We start from the raw sequence: 21,069 nt of genomic DNA, 5'->3' as shown, positions 1-21,069 counted from the left end.
CCCGTGGGCTCACCACCCACAGGAGGGACCATAAGGGGCCGGTGCAGAGAGGATCGGGCGGCAGTCGAAGGCAGGGGCCTAGACAACCCGATCCCCGGACACGGAAACTAGCTCTAGGGACGTGGAATGTCACCTCGCTGGCGGGGAAGGAGCCTGAGATGGTGCGTGAGGTTGAGAGGTTCCGACTAGAGGTAGTCGGGATCACCTCTACGCATGGCTTGGGCTCTGGAACCACACTCCTTGAGAGAGGATGGACTCTTCACCACTCTGGAGTTGCCCATGGTGAGAGGCGGCGGGCTGGTGTGGGTTTGCTTATAGCTCCCCAGCTCTGCCGCCATGTGTTGGAGTTTACCCCGGTGAACGAGAGGGTCGTTTCCCTGCGCCTACGGGTCGGGGATAGGTCTCTCACTGTTGTTTGTGCCTACGGGCCGAACGGCAGTGCAGAGTACCCGACCTTCTTGGAGTCTCTGGGAGGGGTGCTGGAAAGTGCTCCGACTGGGGACTCTATCGTTCTACTGGGGGACTTCAACGCCCACGTGGGCAACGACAGTGATACCTGGAGGGGCGTGATTGGGAGGAACGGCCCCCCTGATCTGAACCCGAGCGGTGTTCAGTTATTGGACTTCTGTGCTAGTCACAGTTTGTCCATAACGAACACCATGTTCAAGCATAAGGGTGTCCATCAGTGCACGTGGCACCAGGACACCCTAGGCCGCAGGTCGATGATCGACTTTGTTGTCGTTTCATCTGACCTGCGGCCATATGTCTTGGACACTCGGGTGAAGAGAGGGGCGGAGCTGTCAACTGATCACCACCTGGTTGTGAGTTGGATCCGATGGCGGGGGAGGAAGCTGGACAGACTCGGCAGGCCCAAGCGTACTGTAAGGGTCTGCTGGGAACGTCTGGCCGAGTCTCCTGTCAGAGAGATCTTTAACTCCCACCTCCGGCAGAGCTTTGACTGGATCCCGAGGGAGGTTGGAGATATTGAGTCCGAGTGGACCATGTTCTCCACCGCCATTGTTGAAGCGGCCGCTCGGAGCTGTGGCCGTAAGGTCTCCGGTGCCTGTCGAGGCGGCAATCCCCGAACCCGGTGGTGGACACCGGAAGTAAGGGATGCTGTCAAGCTGAAGAAGGAGTCCTATCAGGCCTGGTTGGCTTGTGGGACTCCAGAGGCAGCTGACGGGTACCGACAGGCCAAGCGGACTGCAGCCCGGGTGGTTGTGGAGGCAAAAACTCGGGCCTGGGAGGAGTTCGGTGAGGCCATGGAGAAGGACTATCGGCTGGCCTCGAAGAGATTCTGGCAAACCATCCGGCGCCTCAGGAGAGGGAAACAGTGCCCTACCAACGCTGTTTACAGTAGAGGTGGGCAGCTGTTGACCTCAACTGGGGATGTCGTCGGGCGGTGGAAGGAGTACTTCGAGGATCTCCTCAATCCCGCCGTCACGTCTTCCATTGAGGAAGCAGAGGATGAAGGCTCAGAGGTGGACTCGTCCATCACCCGGGCTGAAGTCACCGAGGTGGTTAAGAAACTCCTCGGTGGCAAGGCACCGGGGGTGGATGAGATCCGCCCTGAGTACCTCAAGTCTCTGGATGTTGTGGGGCTGTCTTGGCTGACACGCCTGTGCAACATCGCGTGGCAGTCGGGGACAGTGCCTCTGGGATGGCAGACCGGGGTGGTGGTCCCTCTTTATAAGAAGGGGGACCGGAGGGTGTGTTCCAACTATAGGGGGATCACACTTCTCAGCCTCCCCGGGAAAGTCTATGCCAGGGTTCTGGAGAGGAGAATACGGCCGATAGTAGAACCTCGGATTCAGGAGGAACAGTGTGGTTTTCGTCCAGGCCGTGGAACACTGGACCAGCTCTATACCCTCTACAGGGTGATGGAGGGTTCATGGGAGTTTGCCCAACCAGTCCACATGTGTTTTGTGGATTTGGAGAAGGCATTCGACTGTGTCCCTCGCGGCATCCTGTGGAGAGTGCTTCGGGAATATTGGGTCCTGGGTCCTTTGCTAAGGGCTGTCAGGTCCCTGTACGACCGAAGCAGGAGCTTGGTCCGCATTGCCGGCAGTAAGTCAGACTTGTTCCCTGTGCATGTTGGACTCCGGCAGGGCTGCCCTTTGTCACCGGTTCTGTTCGTAATTTTTATGGACAGAATTTCTAGGCGCAGCCAGGGGCCGGAGGGTGTCAGGTTTGGGGACCACACGATTTCGTCTCTGCTCTTTGCGGATAATGTTGTCGTGTTGGCCCCTTCAAGCCAGGACCTTCAGCATGCACTTGGACGGTTTGCAGCCGAGTGTGAAGCGGTGGGGATGAAAATCAGTACCTCCAAATCCGAGGCCATGGTCCTCAGTCGGAAAAGGGTGGCTTGCCCACTTCAGGTTGGTGGAGAGTGCCTGCCTCAAGTGGAGGAGTTTAAGTATCTAGGGGTCCTGTTCACGAGTGAGGGAAGGATGGAACGGGAGATTGACAGACGGATCGGTGCAGCTTCTGCAGTAATGCGGTCGATGTATCGGTCTGTCGTGGTGAAGAAAGAGCTGAGCCGCAAGGCGAAGCTCTCGATTTACCAGTCAATCTACGTTCCTACTCTCACCTATGGTCATGAGCTTTGGGTCATGACCGAAAGGACAAGATCCCGGATACAGGCGGCCGAAATGAGCTTTCTCCGCAGGGTGGCTGGGCGATCCCTTAGAGATAGGGTGAGAAGCTCGGTCACCCGGGAGGAGCTCAGAGTAGAGCCGCTGCTCCTCCACATCGAGAGGGGTCAGCTGAGGTGGCTTGGGCATCTGTTTCGGATGCCTCCGGAACGCCTTCCTGGGAAGGTGTTCCGGTCCCGTCCCACCGGGAAGAGACCCCGGGGAAGACCTAGGACACGCTGGAGGGACTATGTCTCCCGGCTGGCCTGGGAACGCCTCGGTGTCCCCCCGGAAGAGCTGGAGGAAGTGTCTGGGGAGAGGGAAGTCTGGGCATCCCTGCTTAGACTGCTGCCCCCGCGACCCGGCCCAGAACGGATAAGCGGAAGATGATGCAATGCAATAGGGTATGCTATGGAACAGAGACTGACATAAAGAGATTTGAAAAAATACAACTTGTTTTAGGAGAAAAACACAGTTGTGCCATATAAGCTGCTAAATATGTAGCATCCTGCCACACCCGAAGGGCCAACCAGTTGAAGAATATGAATAATGAAATGAAAACCTGTACCTGGGTCCTTACCACAACTTACTTGTAACTGTGAATGTTGTTCACTGTTCTGTTTTTTTTCTTCTTTTTTTTCTATCGTATGAATTTTAATATATAATTATGTTTGCTTTGGCCATGAATGGAGTAACACATATGTAGTAACACATATGTAGTTAATGCCAATAAGGCCATTTGAATTTTACTGAAACATTTAGAGGTTGCTATAAAATGATACAGACAGAGAGCAACAGAGAGAGATGGGTGACCACTGAGCTGAAAGCTTCTTGGAGCCCTGATCTATATTCCCGCCCACTGGCCTCCCTGGCCTCTTATTGGCAGAAATAACCGTTGTTTGTCAAATCTGGGAGCTGTGATTAGGGTGATGTATGAAGAAAGAGAAAGCTGAGAACAAATATTTTTGTCCACTTCACATTTGGTCAGCATCTTTCTTTAGAAAAGAACAACACCAGAATTATTCCCTACTGCAGTGTTTCCCAATCCTGGTCCTCGGGACCCAAAGGGGGGCACGTTTTAGTTTTTGCCCTAGCACTCACATGCCTTTTTTTAATGTTGCCCTGCCACTTACACACTTGATTGACATAATCAACCTATCGTCAAGTCTTTAGTCTGAATCATGTGTGTGAGTGCTAGGGCAAAAACTAAAATGTGCCCCCCTTTGGGTCCCGAGGACCAGGATTGGGAAACACTTCAGTAGGGAATAATTCTGGTGTTGTTCTTTTAGTTTTTCTTCTAATATTGTTCCCGAATGGGTTTCTGGTTTAAGGTATGCTTGAACTGCTGGTTAGACTCTGATTGGTTGGATTACAGTGTTCATTGCGATTGGATTGGTCAGGGCCCTTACTGAATGGCTGTTATTGGACGAGGTGGACGGCTGGCTGAGAACGGGGTCAGAAAAAATGCAACTGTTTGTTTGACACAGACAGAGGTTCAGGAATGTGTGTGTGTTTGTGTGTGTGTGAGGGTGCGTGTGTGCGTGTGTGTGTGAATGGAAGTGAGTCATACTGTCATGATGGGACAGGGTTAAACTGCTGAGTGGATCAATTTATGAAATGAGAAATTGACCTCTGTTTGCAGTTCCTCTCAAACCTCCCTTTTCTCTCACTCTTTCTCTCAGATGCTATTTCCTCTTTTTTCCTTCTTTTCCTCTTTGTTTTGTATCTTCTCTTCTCTTTTCCCCTCCTGTCTCTCATATCCCCTCTTTCATTTTTACTTCTCTCCCTCTCTCTCATACAGTACATGATATGTACTCTCAACAACCCCAAGTAACTTTCAAGCGACCAATCTATTGGACATACATCCTTTACTGGGGTCATTTTCCGGCCCACTCAACGGGCTTCTGAAGGAAACACAAAACATTCCTGAGCGTCTTAATAGCAATGGGATCATAATATTTCTTCGCTTGAACACACATTTGTCAAAGAGATGCTGCTGAGTTTACTAGCCCATTAAGAGGCTACTGCAAGCTACTTGCCAAGCGTGATTTGTACTCTACTTTCTCTTATGACCCCAAAATATGTCAGTACACAAGTCATTCGAAATTACATTTAATTGTAATGACAATTATCTTGAAGATGTCATCATGAGATGCATTCCTCATAAATATGGCCACGCTGTTAAAGACTTTTCTTTGGCGCCATGCTTTGAAAGGCCTGGCCCTGTTTTATGGAGAATACCCACCAATACAACACTGTGTGAAATACAGAGGGTGTCTGGTTCCCGTGATATGTTTCTATAAAGTTGAGTTGTTTTGGCTGCCTCTAAGAATCTGTCTAAGGACATTTGCATTGTGTAAACAAATAGCTATACCTAGTTACACAAAAAGGTGAGTTTGGCAGAACATAACAATGATGTACATGAAAAAGGGTAAACCATTTTGGCTTGTGAGTACTTTTTTTCATAACTAGTGGCTGCAATTACATAAGATTTCCTTAAACAGTAATCATTTTCAATCAACAAACTACTGCTTGGTAATCAGTCATTTAAGAAAAGTGCACTTAAACAAAATGAATTACTGATGTTATCTGGTCTATTCACCCACAGCATGCACGCACACCTGTGTGTGTGTGTGTGTTCGTGTCCACACTCACTTGCATGTTCGAGCATCAGTTATGGATAACAGATTTGCCCTGTCACGTGATACTTGACTACCCAGAATGCACAGAGGTAGGTCACGTTCTCCCGGCCTGTCCCCGAGGCAACACATACATACATGGTTGAGCACAATATTTATTCCAACTGAAACCTGATTCACTCAACACACACACACACAAACACACGCATATAAGCTTGCATTCCTTACCTCCGGTCTCTGCGACGTCCACCCATGCTGTGTTGTTGTTTGTTTACATTAAGGCTGAATATTTATTGTGCTGGTCATGATGAGCCGACCGTGGCACCAGAGTACTGTATATTTAGTCTCTGAAGGAAAGTGATGTTTGATTGTCTATACCCACATTTTAAACAGTTCAGGTTACATGCTGGGATTGCCTTTGAAGCGTATAGAGGAACTTTGACCCCCGATCTCTCACGCCTGCCCTCTACCAGTTCACTGAGACCAAAGTGCTCTACCCTTGTTGTTATTGTGTGTGTTTGTGTGTGTTTGAGTGTGCATGGTTTTGTGTGTGTGTGTGTGTGTGTTAGCGTGTGTACGCCTTTACTTGTGCATTCCAAATGTCCTCACTACTACATTAACCCAGGGTAAATCATGATCTGGTAATATATGGCTAAGATTAGGGATAAAATCAGGTTTTAGTGGTTAAGGTCAGTGTTATGGAAATGTGTTAGAAATGTATTTTAGAAATATTTGTAAAACAAAAATCAATTGTGATCCCAAAAGAGAATATAGTAACATAAATATGTGTGTGCGTGTTTGTGTGTGTGTTTATGTTTTGTGTGTTTGAGTATGTATCTAACATTATCTTGGTGGTGCAGACGACCACAAGGATGAGTACACTGTCCCAGAGGGAAGGATTGGCTTTGCTCGCCGTCCGCTGTGTTTAACTCCTCGGGGGAATAATTACGTTGTCTAATTAAAGTAATCACAGGTTAGAGATGTCCTATCGTCTGCCCGCAGCTCTCTCTCTCTCTCTGATTAGTTCTGTTGTATTTCCACTGTGCATCTCAAGAGCTCGCCGCAACCTGCACTACAGGTTTCAAGAATACATTATATCGGTCTGGCAATCATGCAGGCCTAGCGGAGGACCTCCACGAATGTCGATCCCGGAGAAGTCGGTTCTGGCAAGTGGCTACAAAATGTTGTATCCTGATTACCTAAATGAGGCTTCTAAAAAGGCCAGCCAGTGGTATTCATTAGGAGGACCCGAGAGCCTGCGGGTTGGATGTGTGTTCAGGTGTGTGTGTGTGTGCAGGTTTACTATGTCACTGGACTTCAGTGGGTTTAGAAATAAGGTTAGTGGTTAGATTCAGGCTTCCGTTTACCTTTGGTTGGTTGCAATTAAGTTAGGATTAAAGTTGGGATTAGTAAATATAAAAAATAAAAGATGCCTGGCTGTGTGTGACATTTTAGAGTGAACAAATTTAGGTTCTGGTTCTGACGCTCCAAATGCGTTAGGAGATGGATCGGAACTGTAACAAAGAGCTCCACACTCTCTCTTTAAAAATGACCAGCAAGTTTATGGGCCAAAAGCTTCCCTTCCCTTCCAAAGTTTTAAAGAACCTAACACCTTTGAATATAGGAACTGAGCTGCCTGCCATCTCAGCGCAAACCAGCGGTTGAAAACAGATTTTGGGTAGTGTGGATGTTTATGTAGTCTCTCCAAAAAAGATTATGAAGTAGCTGATGTGTCATGAGGCTCGCATTTGGCCCTGAGATGTCTGCTCTTTGTTTTTAGTTATATAAAAGAGGTGACCGGGACCGGTTTTCGAAGGCTGTCTACTGAGTCTGATGGTCTCCCGTTGGACAGGATCAGATGTGTACAGTAGATATGGAGTGTTCATTGTTAGATCGGTGATAGCATCACATCACAATTGTTTCAAAAACAAATGTTTATCAGCAGTGCCCTTTCAAGTGTGAGTGTCCTTTCCTAAACCCGTCCAATAACTGATGGCCAGATAGATAACTTAACAGAGTAGGCGTTCACATCAGAGTGCCTGATCCAGCGGTCACAGCTAACCCGTTATGTTATGGCTCCATGCCTGGGAACCTTCTCTTCCCTGCAACCCCATGACCCTAAGCTGCTGGGGAAACGTTGGGTAGAAGTGACCGGATGGGGGGGTGGAGGGAGGAGGGGGATAGCCTCCCCAGACTAAAATATTTACTCTGAAGACAGTCTGAGTCAGACGCAAACTGGATTTTAAACAACCATCCCACACAAGGAACTGATCCAGCCTGAGTCAGTTTCCCCATGCAGAGAAGAAACATATTACAGTAGAGAATATTACAGTCGGTGGGAGAACAGGAAAGGACATTAGTGTACAGAAGTTAAAGTACAGTAGAGTACATTAAAGTTGGGTAAACTAGAGTAGAGTTGGGTATACTACAGTAGAGTTGTGTATACTAGAGTAGAGTTGGATATACTACAGTAGAGTACATTAAAGTCGTGTATACTAGAGTAGAGTTGGGTATACTACAGTTGAGTACATTAAAGTTGTGTATACTACAGTAGAGTACATTAAAGTCGTGTATACTAGAGTAGAGTTGGGTATACTACAGTTGAGTACATTAAAGTTGTGTATACTACAGTAGAGTTGGGTATACTACAGTAGAGTATATTAAAGTTGTGTATGCTACAGTAGAGTTGGGTATGCTAAAGTAGAGTACATTAAAGTTGTGTATACTACAGTAGAGTTGGGTATACTAAAGTAGAGTACATTAAAGTTGTGTATACTACAGTAGAGTTGTGTATACTACAGTAGAGTTGTTTATACTACAGTAGAGTTGGGTATACTACAGTAGAGTTGGGTATACTAAAGTAGAGTACATTAAAGTTGTGTATACTACAGTAGAGTTGGGTATACTAAAGTAAAAGTATATTAAAGTTGTGTATACTACAGTAGAGTTGGGTATACTATAGTAGAGTTGGGTATACTACATTAGAGAAAACCCCTATCTCCATTTATACACCAATGTTGGCTGTATTCTGAGACCTCCCCAGTGGATAGAGGAAAATACAGTCCTTTTCCTTAATGCCCTGTTGACACATACTGTCTGCAATGACTCAACACCCTCACTCACTGGCTAACTGACTAAATGGCTGACTGACTGATTAACTGACTGGCTACTTAACTGACTGGCTGGCTGGCTGACTCGCTAGTTGGACGACTGAGAGGTCGAAGCGGAGAGGTAACTGCAGTGAGAACAACATAAAATAGAACGCAGGATAGAATGCAGTGGGGGAGAACATAGATTAATGGCCAACATAGATTAGAGATAAGGGCAGGTGTGCATTTAGGCATTTCTGTCTTTCTATTTCTATCTTTCCCCCTCCCCGCTCCCCCTCGGCACTGTTGTGGGTGCGTCAGTAGCATCGCTGAAACCCATGTTCAGTGGAATTTAAATGAGAGAGTGAGCAGGCTTCCCTCCCGGTCCCGGGTCAGGGTGAGCTGAAGACCTCTGTAATGGGGCTCCCCGTGAACAAGAAGAGGCGGCCATGACAGGCAGATTACAGTCCACACAGGCCAGGCCACCTATTTCACCCCGCCCCCATGCCCACACACCGCATCACTCGGCGCTACACAAACGACGTCAGGGGCCTTGTAATGACAGTCTCCCGGGAGAGACGCTGAGAGGGAGGAGGGGGGAGGGCAGGAAATGAGAGGGGTAAGGAAAGATTGAGAGCGGGACGGAGGAAGGGCCAGAGCCTCTTAATGGAAGACTTTATGTAAAATATATGGCGTGAAAAGACGGACGGGACAAAGAAATTCAGAGAAGTGGTATATATGGAGGGATAAGAGAGGCGTTACTTTACTCCACCTTTCGGGAGGATTAATTCTTTAACACTGTGGAAGTGAGATATCTCTTCAGTGCATTACTGTCCCCGTATCTGACACTCCGTTCATTCTGTTTGAAAAAATAATGAACCCGCCGATACTTAGTCCAAGGTGTCAGAAGGAGAGTGAAAAGGAGGTGGCTGTATTTGCACTGTTCCACCGAGGAGGTGGCTCTAATGCACTGTTCCACCGAGGAGGCGAGGGCAGTGCGGAAAAGGAAGCCATCTTAGACCGGGGTGACTTGTTAATGTTCTTCTGGACACCTTTGGCGCTGATGACTGCACTATACACACATCGCACATTTACCACAAGTGCCCGCTTGGGCTTTTACCTCAGCGGGGGCTAAGTGAACCGTCGTCAGACCGACCTCATATAGTCACACCAAGCGACACTCTACTCTCCACTCTCAAGCCAAGATGGACACGTTAACTACACAGCTCCGGTACTCTAGTGCCGATTCACACCATTTATCCTCCTTGAAGTGACAGAGTCACAAATCTTCTTTTGCTTCACATTTCCTGACACCCGTTCTACTCCCCACACCCGTTCCTTTCCACCAGCTCGCACCCGTTTCTTCTCACTCTCACTCTCTCGCTTCTCCGACCAAAGTGAGCGGACTCTACTTTGAGAGCGGGCGGGTTCTTGGAGGGAGGAGGACAGAGGATAGGTGTGGTCCCAGAAGACAGACGCAGCCTCTATTTTTAGTGTCTATTTCGGTAGCGGGGGGAAGTCGGCCCCTGGTTTATGAGGTCAGGCTAAAGGTTCTGTTTACAGGCTTAGCCCGGCGGACTTAGCCAGTGGCGGCCAGCTCCCTCTCTTGCCGCTTGCTGCAGTAGCACATCAAGATAATGTCAAACCGTCATCCTCACGCCACTCAATGCTCCCGTCTGGACTCGCTGCAGGAGTCGCCGCAGATACGATCCGTTGCGAGTGTTCGAAAAAGAAATGGCAAGATGCGTCTTGTTCCTCCTGAAAGGACAAAACACGCCAAGCCAGCGTGGGAATCATCCAGATGTGTCTGTCGTCCGACCTATCTAGTGGCTGTGGGCTGTCATCTCATCCACTGGGTCTGCACCTCCTTCGTTTAGGAGCAGCAGACCCAGGGGCTCCAGCTCAAAGGGCTCCCTACTCCCCAGACGCAGCACTGCTGCCCTTTTGAGCCCTGTTCAGAGCACTGGACAGAGAATTGGGTGCCTGACTGAGAGTGTTTCCTCCTGCCGCTGCAGACAGCCGGAAACCGTGCTGAGAATGAAACAGAATAGTTCAGCAGGCCTGGGCCACGCACTTCCACGGAGAGAAGGAGCAACAGCTTAACCTCCGGACGAAACACATCAAGGAATTTGTGTTTTCCCTTGCTTGTCCCTCTATGCCTATTACACACTCAGACTGACAGACGTCTGATTGACTCCACCGAATCCTATTGTGAGGCCGTGCCTTTGTCTCCCGGCTCGGCTAGCGTCGGAAAGGCTGCCTTATTAAAGACAATGTGGATCTTGTTAGCAGATCTGCGCCGAGGCTCGGTCTCAGCGGCACTCTTCTCGCGGGGTTGCGCGGGAAATGTGAATGATAAATGGCAGTGGCCTAATCACTAAACAAGAAGGGACGAGGAGAGGGAGAAAGGGAAGGGAAGACAGAGCGCCATACTCCTCTTTGGCAGTAACGGCACTAATGACACGTGGCATAGAGATAAGGGTGCTTGTCTCCGGTGGCTTCATGTAGTCTCCCAGAAAAGATGGAAAATGAATAGTCTGACCCACACTCCCTCAAGCGCACACACACTCACGCACACACACACACACACTATCACTCTTACGCTCTCTCTTTGTAAGTCAAACAAACAGACATGGATCATTATTGGGGCCTGTGTGTAGATGTAATTTCCTGTCTCCCACTGATTGGCCATTAGGCAGTGCCGAGAGGGTTAAGCCGTACATCTGAGCTCTGTGGTGATACTGCAAAACAGCGCCGCCAATTGGTGGTGGTTTGGAAAACAGTGAGGGTTCGATGTTCGGGTTCAAATGTATCTGCCTCCCGGCCAAAGGGTGTAAATGGAGACAATAGGACGTTACGATACGATATCATGAACCTTTCTGACAATTTTAAAGAACAGAGAGGTTAGATCAGAATGAGAGAGAAAGAACAACTGAAGGAGAGATAGAGGAACTGAAGGAGAAGGAGAGAGAGAGAGAGAGAGAGAGAGAAGAACTTCAGAAGAGAGAGAAGGAAAAACACAAGATGAAAGAGGGAACAGAACTGAAGCAGAGTGAAAGAGAGAAGGCGAGAACTGACATGTAAATGAGCTAGGCAGTAGCATGTATAGCAACACAGGCTGGCATCGATAGTAGCAAACGAAGAGCAGGGCCAGGCTAGCCATTCCATTAATGCTGTACGAACAGAACAGAGAACAAAATATAGGTGGTAGCCAGGCAGTGGCTAACAGCACTGGGCTAATAGCAGATCATAACAAACAACCGACACACAAACAATATGGGCTAGTGAAGGACCTAGCCTAGCGGTACACTACTCTACAATATAAATACAAACAACTGAGATGGGTATAAAATAATTTTAGATAAAATGCCCTTGGTCTTTCCTGGTTGCTGCCTTCTGTGGTGAGACACTCAGTCTCTCCCTCTCTGATCATGCCTAGAATAGCGCCCTGTTAAAGTCAGTACTATCTTGTAATTTAAGCCGTGTGCCTTGTATAATGTAATCATTCATATTACAAAGTGAAGTGAATCTATTTGACTGCACGATTCCATTCTTAGACCCATTTTTCTGACACCAACTTGTTGACAGAATCTGCACGCTCCCATACTTTGATTAATTCCTTAATCCTTGGAGGCAGATTACTTTTTAATAGAATTTGTTTCTTTACTTTGCAAAGTCTTATAGAGATCACATATTAGGTATACACACACACACAGTATATGGAAAACTATTGCACTAAAGGACTAAACCCAGATTCACAGTAGATGGTGAAAGCCCTAGTTAATTTTACAGTTAATCCCAGATTGAAAACCATCATACACATAACATAGCAACCACGTTTTATGAATCATGGCAATTCATGTAAGTCAATAAGCTCCCAAACTGAAAGTGAGGTTAAAATGGTCTACCTTTTGCCTCAACAAGCATTGACAACTCTACAGCCTGCGTTGCCCTGCGTTATGTGTTGCCCGTTAACACAATTAACGGGCAACACATAAATGGCCTCAGAGCCCAAAATAGAGAAGTTGGAAGCAGAACACCAAGCATTTGATAATAAGCATGATATTAATGAGGGATTTCCACGTGTTAAACCAGACCACGCCAGTCCTACTTCTTGTTGTGGGCGTGTCCAAACCACTCTGGTGTGTAAGACGACCAAGCTTTGCAGCCATTGCAGGGCTATACCACCTGTATTCCTACCGAAGAAAAGGGTACATTCAGAACATTTAGCAAAACAGAATGTTGATTATTTGGCAATGAGATGTTCATTATTCTCTCCCATTACAACGCAGTGGTTGTGCAATTTAATAGACAACATTTGCGAAGGTGTTTTATAATTATATATTTTTATACCACGCTAATGGGCTGAGAACACTTGGTCATTAACAGTGACAACTTGGCAGTAATTTGCCTTAACTGTGTTGCTCTGGGACAGAATGACAGGGTTTTTCACCTTATTGACTTGGGAATTGGAACCAGCAAACTTCTGTGTACAAGCCCAACGCACTTGACCAGTACATTAACCTGTTTTCTTTGAGGTTCTACAGAAGAATAGTGTTCCTATGCATATTTACCACACATACGTCGGTCTTGATGTACAGATGTCTGTGCTATGAAGGGTATTTTCTTTATTTTTCATTCAATTGCATTTTACCATTGTTATGCTAATGTTGGGACTGACATTTTAATACAAATCTCATATTTATTAATTCTCACACATAAACCATGCTTCTTTTAATGGCCCCTCAAATAAATATTTGTGATTTATTCTTTAAAGTTTTACATATTTCAGATGTTTTGGGAATCCAGACAAATGTTCTAGTTATCATGGCACTTTTCAAATGCATACACTGATTGCTTTGTTTATGTCTTGGGATTGTTGTGTTCCTCTCAAATCCCAATCCTGTCAACTCAACAGAGGTTTACATCCTGTGGTGCTGGCATCTGATTGGAGCAGAGGTTTACATCCTGTGGTTCTGGCATCTGATTGGAGCAGAGGTTTACATCCTTTGGTTCTGGTGTCTGACTGGAGCAGAGGTTTACATCCTGTGGTTCTGGCGTCTGATTGGTGCATGCACAGAAATTCTATTGGTGAACGACTTAAATCTTGAATCCAAACAACTCAGTGGGGTATAAATGGATCTTAGAAGAAATGTTCCTATTAGTTCGTTCTTGCTGTGGTGAGGCACACACTCTAGCACTATCTTGTAATATGCAGTAGTATGCAACCAATGATTTAACAATGTGATGTAAATCTATTTGCCTGTACAATTTAATTCTCAAACCCATTCAAGATGTCCGCTCATTGATTTACGCGGTTTGCTCACATGTTCTAAGGCATTTCTTAATCCATGGAGTCAGATACATTATCATTGACTTTGTTCATTACTTACATATTAACTTACGTTACTTACATAGTCATGAAATTAAATATTAAAGCCTTACAGTATACAACACAGTAGAGACTAGCACGCTTATCTAGTCGGCCAACAGCTAATAGGCCTTAGCCTATTGACCAGAAGTGTAGCAACATTAGCGCTACGGTTAGCAGGTGACCATACCATGGCTAACAATGCTAATAGGTAAACAATGGCCTTGTTGGTAAAGGCCGGGATGTAGCTGGGAAGGATTGCTGTGACTTGCTGGTAGCCATCATGACGTATAGAAAGTAACTTAGAGAGGGCTATTCAAATTGGCCTGGACACGGTAATGTACCTGGGGGCTACATTACCGGCTGAATGCGAACAAGTACGCGCATGTGGTCACATTGTAGTAAACCTGTGTGGGTTAACTACATATAGTAAATGACTCCTAAACTACTGAAGGGTCATGGGTGTGGGGAGAGGTCCAGTCGATCTGCTGGCGTGGACTCCACGGGGTTCCCTCAGCTCAAACTCCCCCACTGGAAACAACTAAAGGGTTCAATGGCAGACCGAGGTCGCCAAGGCAGAACAGAGGCGTCTGATCAAAAGCCAGCATTCCTTCACAGCCGGCGTGTGTCTGGGCCCGGAACCCGCTGTCTCATCTAATGGAGCTAACATTCCCCATGCCCACCGGGCGTAGCCCCATACCACCGACGCCACTCCCACCTAACACCACACCTCCACCACACACGCGCCACACTCTTCATATGTGGGGCGGGGGTGTGGCCGGGGGAGGGAGCACGCGGAACCGCGGACAACCGCAGACGAAGGACAGGAGAGCCGAGAGAGAGAGCATGTGTCATTAGCTAGAACAAGACTGTTGTCTGGCTTTGATTGTAGAACACACACACAAGGCACGCATAGATGGACAGACGTGCAAAAACGCACACACACACATGCATAGGTGGATAGATGCACACACACACACACACACATGCATAGGTGGATAGATGCACACACACGCACACACACACAGAGGATCACACATGCATTTATTGAAAAATATACATTTTGACAACCAAATTAATTACCCTGGATTTTGTATCCAGGTTGAAAAAAGAAAAGAAAAACATGTCCCGTGTTACTTCTCAATATAAAATTATAATAAGCAGACAGGGAGGAGGGAAAAGGTGAACACAACACAGAGGAGGAGCACACAGAAGAGGAAAAGAATGACTAGACTAGATAATTAGAGAAAAACAGAGGGAGCAGACACAGAGAAAGGAAATAGACAGATTAAAAGGGGTTTTGACAGATAAAAGAGAGTGGAGAGACAGACAGACGACGACCGGCGGTGAGAGAGAAAAGAGGCTAAGGGAGGGAGAGAGAGAGAAAGAGAGAAAGAGAGAGAGAGAGAAAGAGAGAGAGGAGAAGATGAAAGATTAAGTGGCATGGTGGAATGTTAAGTGTAGCTTAAGCGTGTGTACCGAGTTTGGGATTTATGGCTAGCACACGCTGAGGGCAAAATAGTTTGCAAATTATTAAACGACTTCAATTAAAGTAATAAAAGAGAGGAGCGGGGGGAACCCCCCCCGCCACCCCCCAACACTGATTTATCTGCTCTCCTTATGGTCCCTCCATCATCTCTGCTTTCCTCTGTCACAGAACACTCTTCATCCCTCGCTCTTTAATAGACTTTTACCTTGATTGCCAACACAAACTTTTATCCTCTGTACAGGCAGAGTGGCCAGTGGAAATTGGATGCTTTGTGCTCCACTATGTTTAACTGCGGCATTGTGAGGAAGTTCTAAAATGTCCTTTTACTTTCACAAATGTATTGCGTGTGCTTAAACATATTTTACAACGGGGGAAAGTCGCGGTAAAAAGATGCTAAAAGTATTGCATTTTCAAGAAGAGGTCCAATATGTTGATTGGATCTCTGACGCGACAGAGGGCCAGGGAGGAAAAAAAAGAGATCAAAACCTTTTCTCCAGCGAGACATCTGTATCCTTCAATTTAAAAGTGTAATGAAAGCAGATCCCTTCATGAATACTCCCTGAGGGACATGCACAGCCATGTTTGTAGACCATGGGATTTGTTCTGCGACACCAGATCCCAGCGCAGAGGCAGTCCTGAACAGCCCCTTTTAAGCCAGGAACACGACAGTTGTAACTTAAGGCGACAATTTGGACAATAATTGTATTAATGTCTATTCTCCCCTCTGGCGCCCCGACGGCCTTTGGCCAGGGCCGATGTCTTGAGGTGTGTTTGTGTGCTTGTGATTAGTTGGGGATTGGAATTCAGAGGTGGGACATTTCAGAGTTTACGGCCTACTTTAGAGCCACCATTTGGAGGTTACGAGGAGAGGTTACCAGGGTGTCCACAGGCCACAGGGCCCTGCATATTTGACCATAATCACCCTGGATGTCCATAAAATCTCAGTGTTTTCTTTTCTTCTCCTTTCTCTTTTTTGAAAGGATGATACAAGCCCAGCGGGGACAGAGGGGTGTGATGAATTGCAGCCAGGGCAGAGTGGTGCAGAGGATTCCCTAGAACAAAGATGGACGACAGGATAACACAGAGGTTACTGGAGACACGTGTGTGAATGTATCTAAGGAGTGAGAGGAAAAGGCTGGCTTTGACTTGACAGTGTGTCATACATTAATATATGGTACGTTGGGAAACTTAATCGTGCCACAATGTGTTTTTTCTCAATAAATCACAGGGAGCTTAAGGGCAGACAAACCTCATTGTTATACACTGAACAAAATTATAAACGCAACACTTTTGTTTTTGCCCCCATTTATCATGAGCTGAACTCAAAGATCTAAGACTTTCTCTATGTACACAAAAGGCCTATTTCTCTCAAATATTGTTCACAAATCTGTCTAAATGTGTTAGTGAGCACTTCTCCTTTGCCAAGATAATCCATCCACCTCACAGGTGTGGCATATCAAGATGCTGATTAGACAGCATGATTATTGCACAGGTGTGCCTTAGGCTGGCCACAATAAAAGGCCACTCTAAAATGTGCAGTTTCACAGTATTGGGGGGGTCCGGGGGGTCTGAAAACCAGTCAGTATCTGGTGTGACCACCATTTGCCTCACACAGTGCAACACATCTCCTTCGCATAGAGTTGCTCAGGTTGTTGATTGTGGCCTGTAGAATGTTGGTCCACTCCTCTTCAATGGCTGTGCAAAGTTGCTGGATATTAACAGGACCTGGAACCTGGACCTGGTCGTATACGCCGATCCAGAGCATCCAAAACATGCTCAATGGGTGACATGTCCGGTGAGTATGCTGGCCATGCAAGAACTGGGATGTTTTCAGCTTCCAGGAATTGTATACAGATCCTTGCAACATGGGGCCGTGTTATATCATGCTTCAACATGAGGTGATGGTCGTGGATGAATGGCACAAATATGGGCCTCAGGATCTCGTCACGGTATCTCTGTGCATTCAAAATGCCATCAATAAAATGCTCTGAAACGCCTTTGCAGACGGCTTATGGAAGAGAAATTAACATTCAATTCACGGGCAACAGCTCTGGTGGACATTCCTGCAGTCAGCATGCCAATTGCACGCTCCCTCAAAACTTGCGACATCTGTGGCATTGTGCTGTGTGATGGAACTGCACATTTCAGAGTGGCCTTTTATTTTGGCCAGCCTAAGGCACACCAATGCAATACCCATGCTGTCTAATCAGTATCTTGATATGCCACACCTGTGAGGTGGATGGATTATCTCGGCAAAGGAGAAGTGCTCACTAACACAGATTTAGACAGATTTGTGTAAAATATTTGAGAGAAATAGGCCTTTTGTGTACATAGAGAAAGTCTTAGATCTTTGAGTTCAGCTCATGATAAATGGGGGCAAAAACAAAAGTGTTGCATTTATAATTTTGTTCAGCGTAGCTCACAGTTTACTCTCTGTTAGTCTGAACCATTACAATGAGGAGTCAACATATAAACTGTGTGTGTGTGTTTGTGTGTGTGTTTGTCAGAAAGGGTCAGAGAAAGAATTGCTTTAATACTAGGTTTGTCCTGGTTTTTCCCCAACCTGTAAGTTAACTAGCATGGATGATTGGCTGCTAAGCCAAACGACCAGATTTTAATGAGACAAACAGAACCGGTGTGTTGTCGTTCAGCAGCCCGCCTGGCTATAGACTGAAGACTGCAGACTGAACACTACAGAGCACTACACACCGCAGACTGAACACTACACACTCCTGACTACAGAACACTACACACTGCAGACTGAACACTACACACTCCAGACTACAGAACACTACACACTGCAGACTGAACACTACTCACCGCAGACTGAACTCTACACACTGCAGACTGAACACTACACAATCCAGACTACAGAACACTGCACACCACAGACTGAACACTACACACTGCAGACTACAGAACACTACACACCGCAGACTGAACACTACACATCACAGACTACTGAAATGTTCACACTACTGAATACTACAAACCGCAGACTGAACACTACACACTCCTGACTACAGAACACTACACACTGCAGACTGAACACTACACTCTCCAGACTACAGAGCACTACACACCGCAGACTGAACACTACACACTCCTGACTACAGAACACTACACACTGCAGACTGAACACTACACACTCCAGACTACAGAACACTACACACTGCAGACTGAACACTACTCACCGCAGACTGAACTCTACACACTGCAGACTGAACACTACACAATCCAGACTACAGAACACTGCACACCACAGACTGAACACTACACACTGCAGACTACAGAACACTACACACCGCAGACTGAACACTACACATCACAGACTACTGAAATGTTCACACTACTGAATACTACAAACCGCAGACTGAACACTGCACACCACAGACTACTGAACAATACACAGCACAGACTATTGAACACTACACAATGCTGAACACTACACACCACAGACTACTGAACACTATAAACTACTGAACACTATAAACCGCAGACTGAACACTACACACCACAGCCTACTGAACACTAGACAGCGCAGACTACTGAACACTACACACTGCTGAACACTACAAACTGCAGACTGAACACTACACACCACAGACTACTGAACACTATACACTACTGAACACTACAAACCGCAGACTGAACACTACACACCACAGCCTACTGAACACTATACACTACTGAACACTACAAACTGCAGACTGACCACTACACACCGCAGACTGAACACTGCACACCGCAGACTACTGAACACTTCAAACTACTGAACACTACACACCGCAGACCTGCACGGCAGAATCATCTACCTCATTTGTGTAGTGCCTCACACAGCTCCTTCCATCGCTGTCGCCTCCTGATTGTTTCCTGTTGGCATAGTGGAGCCAGGAGAGGCTTCTGCCAACGTTAGATCCTGGGTTTGCTAGCGAGACACTGGGCCTCGGGGCTGGGGATCAAAGCAGATATGGCTATATAATGCCACAAAGGCTAATTGGGAATGTCAGAGTACTGTCTGGATCACAGCTGGGATCTAACAAATAGGACCTAACTTACAGATAACCATCAGATAACCACGGGATAATGGACTGGAGGGGGCCCATATCAAATGGGATTAAATAGCTTCAAAGGAAATTCAATTGTATCACATCGCCAGGAAATGGCATGCACAACAAAAGTCTTGCGCGTGATAGCTGATCTCTTGTTGCTCCTGATGCTATTCACACTTTGTAATATTCTCAGTGTACGGTTTGTAGCGGATTAGGGATGTTCTCCTGATGTCACTAGGAGATGAAAATGCTCAAGATAGCCTCAAGATAAATGGATGAATAAAGCAGACAGTGAATTTATAGCACGTGAATGAATGTTTAATACATTCAGAAACACCACGAGCAACTGCAAAATCTTCTTCAAACAGTCTCATTCCTGACTTAGCACACCTTGTGGGTCTCTGTAAAAAAAAAAAAGTTCAACTTTCTACTATTCCAGTACGCTGTTGAGTGTTCACTTGGAAAAGACTGATCATCGATCATCTGGTAACAAAGAGTTCTGATAGGCCTTTTGTCTCAACACTCACCCAAGGAAATGACATCATAACATCCTTTGTGTCATTATGGACTCATGGCACAAATATCCCACTTGTCAATGGCAGAATAATTTATTAGTTTACATAAAACTCTCTTTCCTGGTGTGTCAATGGGTAACATATTATTCTGACCTACGCATTTGCACCTGTTTATTCTAAAGGAAGGAATGAGGCCCTGTCTGGCCTTGTTCCTCCACTGCAGTATCAGAACTCAGTATTGATCCGGGGCATGATCACAAGGAAATAACCTAACAGGGAATTTAAGAGCGCGTGTCAAGTGCATTCATTTTGTCTTCAGTGTGTACGTGGGCAAATGCTTGAGCCGAGTAGAGAAGGACGGCAGTGGCCTGAAGTAACAACACACATCCTAGTCAGAAACGCATCTGAAACAAGCCTGGACGTGTCTATTCACAGCCGCCACCAACCATGAAGACGCGTTCCATTCCTATGTCACCGCCAGGAAGTCCTCAAGTTTAAGAAGAGAAAGAGGAGTTTAGGTTATGGGTTACCCAGAGAAGTGCAGCCGGACAGAAGTGTGTCATGTTGATGGGAGAGGGGGTCAGGGACTACTCTATGGCAGGCCTATCCCGGCCCTTGGTACCAGGTGGTTGACTGGAGCACTGAGCAAACACGTACAGCTTAACCACAAAGATAAACAATTCCTCTCTTATCTTGTCCTCCCTCACTCCTTTCTCCTCTCTACGCCTGACCTCTTCACCTCCCCTCCTGTTCACCCCCCACCTCTCCTCCTCACCTCGTTCCTCTCCTCTTATTCCTCTTTTCTCCCCCTCTGCTCCTCGCCTCCTCTCCCCCCCCCCCCTTTTCTTCGATTTCCTCTCCCCTCTTCCTCCCTTGCTCATCCATCCTCTGGCCCGGCCACACCTCTGGAGCTAATATTAGCATGGCTTTGCGGGGCCGGAGGGTGTGCCTGAGGTGAGAAATGCGGTAACAGCACAAACGTACACACATACACCCTTTGATATGGTGGTATCAGGTGGGAATGAGTCAGTCTGTTTAAGAACAAAGGACAGTTGTTAACTGGGAAAACGATTCCTGTTTACCATTCCTCAGCCGTTCCCTTGGTCTTTCCGTCCACTTCCTCAGTTCCTTATGACCTCATGACACACATTGTGTTCTACCTTACCTTACCTTCTACCTGTCACTTGGAATCAATCTAAATAAAAGCATTTGAAAGTTTTAATTCGGCATTGCTCTCTAACTTCAAAAACTGAAAAAGTGTATGTGCTTATTTCGCTTAAT

The sequence above is a fragment of the Esox lucius genome, chromosome 20 (assembly GCF_011004845.1).
Source record: "Esox lucius isolate fEsoLuc1 chromosome 20, fEsoLuc1.pri, whole genome shotgun sequence".
NCBI lineage: Eukaryota > Metazoa > Chordata > Actinopteri > Esociformes > Esocidae > Esox > Esox lucius.
This window is presented reverse-complemented; position numbering follows the sequence as displayed.